Raw genomic sequence first — 2,916 nt, 5'->3', positions numbered from 1 at the left:
GCGACGGGGTGAGGCGGGGTGGGGGGGGGGGGGGTGGGGGGGGGGTGAGACTCAGAGGCTCAGAGTACAGATCCCCCTGAACTGCACCAGTGGAGTGAGGAGTGTGGGTCATTAACCCTTCATCTGCCCCGGCATGTTCCTGACCCTGGGAGAGGGTCAGGTATTCCTGATGAAGTACTAGTATTTCTGATGTAGTACTAGTATTCCTGATGAAGTATTAGTATTCCTGATGACATTTTACTATTCCTGATGAAGTATTAGTATTGTTAATGAAATATTAGTATTCCTGATGACATATTAGTATTCCTGATGAAATATTAGTATTCCAGATGAAATATTAGTATTCCTGATGAAGTACTAGTATTCCTGATGAAGTATTAGTATTGTTGATGAAATATTAGTATTCCTGATGACATTTTACTATTCCTGATGAAGTATTAGTATTCCTGATGACATATTAGTATTCCTGATGAAGTATTAGTATTGTTGATGAAATATTAGTATTCCTGATGACATTTTACTATTCCTGATGACATATTAGTGTTCCTGATGAAGTATTAGTATTCCTAATGAGATTTTAGTATTCCTGATGAAGTACTAGTATTCCTGATGATGTATTAGTATTCCTGATGAAATATTAATATTCCAGATGAAGTATTCCATGTCAGGCCTCAGGGCAAATAGAGTGATCATAGTGAAGGCTGGGAATCAGGACCTGGTGCTGATCATGTCTTAGAGCCAACATCTAGCAGTGGTACAGACAGGGAGTCGTACCGACACCTTCTTCCCTTTTCACCATTTGGTGTCTTTTCTCACTGTCCCCAAACACAGCCATCTGTCTCACACTCTCTCTCTCTCTCTCACACACACACACAGCATGCAGGGTTTGGTGTGTGTGAAGTGGTGTGTGTGTTCCACACCTCAGTTCAGGTCAAACCCTGGACTCTGGGACGTTGACTCAGGAGCAGCAGGGGGCAGGAGAGAGTTCACAGGTGAAAGAATCACAGCGTAATGTGATATAACGTCACGACCGTGTGACTGGAGGCGTGACAGGAAGTGACCTCATCAACTGATGCCACTGGTGTCTCTGTAGAGAATGATGGAGGATGACCTTTGACCCCAGGCCTGGTGTAAATCCACTTCCTTTCACTGTTCTTTCATTTGTCTGAGGACTTTGTGACTGACCTCGGTGTCAAAGCTACAGCACGTCGTCACTGACCGTCCAGTGACCGTCTGTAGACTGGGGACGTCGTCCTACAAACACGCCGGGGCTTCGAGAACCTTCCGGAACCTTTGTTGTTGCGGCTGAGTCCTGATGAATTTGGACGTCTTTATTCTTGGATTTCTGACACGTTCTGCTCCAGGCGTTAGTCTACTGAACCACTGATGATGGAATAATTACAGAGGCTGTTGAGGAGGAGGAGGAGGAGGAGGAAGAGGAGGAGACAGTGTTTAGTCAAGTTCAGGTTTATTGATTAAACACACATATATATATATATATATATTTAAATCTAAATGAAGATTAAATCTTTATTTAATCTATATTTGTTTAAACAATAAACATGAACTAACCTGTAAAAATATCAATTATTTTCTGTCATGCCCCCCCTTGGGGACAGAAATGTTTTCCCGCCCCTTGTCCTCCCTCCGACCCACAGCGAATTAAAATACTATTGAGAACCTGATCAAATATATATATTTTTTATCTCAACAAACCACTGTTTGAGTTGCTGCCACCTAGTGACTGGAGGCTTGTTATCGTTCAAACATAACAGACTGATGTCCAGAGTAAAGATATTCCATTGGAAGCTCCTCACTGCCCCCCCCACCCCTCCCCGGGGGGTGGGGTGGGGGGGCACCCACCCCACTATCTGAGAAGTACTGGATTAGCCTCAGACTTGACAATGAAGTAAAAACAGGATACAGTCGTTACGATGGTAGAATTTAAACTCTGTAACAACAAACACACCCATTTCCTTCTGAGTCTCTGTGTGTGTGTGTGTGTGTGTGTGTGTGTGAGTGTGTGTGTGTGTGTGTCTTCATGCTCCTACATGTTGACAGCATTCGTGCTACAACAGTAGCTGCTGTAGAACGGCGGTGGTGAAGGTGTGTCTGTTCTTCTGTCTGTCATGAAGGAGTGAGAACAGACAGGGTTTGGAGCTGCTCCCCCCCCCTCCTCCCCCCTCCCCTCACCTCTCCACCATCTCTTCCCTCGTCATCTCTGCTCTAACTATGTACAACGCTATACAGGGGGCTCATGGGTTAGACGGCAGACCGGGTCCAGTGGTGAGTGGCGCAATGTCCTGTCCCCCACCTTCACCCTTCTCCTGCTCTTCCTCCTCCTCCCCCCCACCCCCCGGCAACAGCTTGCTTCATGTCTTGCTTGCGTCAGTGTCAGCTCGCTTGTCTTTCATGCTTGTCCTGTTCAGTCCTGTCTTCTTGTCCTTCTTCTCCTGAAATAGCTCTCTCTGTCAGGATGTCATTTTTAAGGGTTGAGGTCTGAGGACTCAGAGGAACTCCTGTTAAAGTTTCCTGTGTCAACCACGACCACAACCTGGATCACAGACCGGACCACAGACTGGACCAGAGACTGGACCACAGACTGGATCACAGACTGGACCACAGACTGGACCACAGACTGGACCACAGACTGGACCACAGACTGGACCACAGACTCCTCCAATCATCACAACAGAGGAACAAAAAAAAAGACTATAGAGAAAAGTAAATATTGACACTGCAGTACAGCTGTGTATTTGTCTGTGTACTGCAGCAGTACTGACAGTAAAAAAACCTGCTGTCTGTAAACAGTTCTAAATGAGTTCCAGTGTCGGTCACAGGTGTTTGGAAGGTAAACATGGGGATTCTCCTTCATTAAGGGGTGTGTGTGGGGGTGGGTGTGTGGGGGGGTGTGTG

The 2,916-nt window shown here is 46.1% G+C and overlaps 1 protein-coding gene across 2 annotated transcripts in view; it reads left to right on the top strand.

Moving 5' to 3' along the window:
* efnb2a (ephrin-B2a) overlaps positions 1-2,916 on the top strand; it is a 12,865-nt gene that overhangs the window by 5,880 nt on the left and 4,069 nt on the right. The window lies entirely within an intron of this gene.

This window comes from Cynoglossus semilaevis, chromosome 16 (assembly GCF_000523025.1).
Source record: "Cynoglossus semilaevis isolate Cse_v1.0 chromosome 16, Cse_v1.0, whole genome shotgun sequence".
Lineage (NCBI taxonomy): Eukaryota > Metazoa > Chordata > Actinopteri > Pleuronectiformes > Cynoglossidae > Cynoglossus > Cynoglossus semilaevis.
This window is presented reverse-complemented; position numbering and strand designations above follow the sequence as displayed.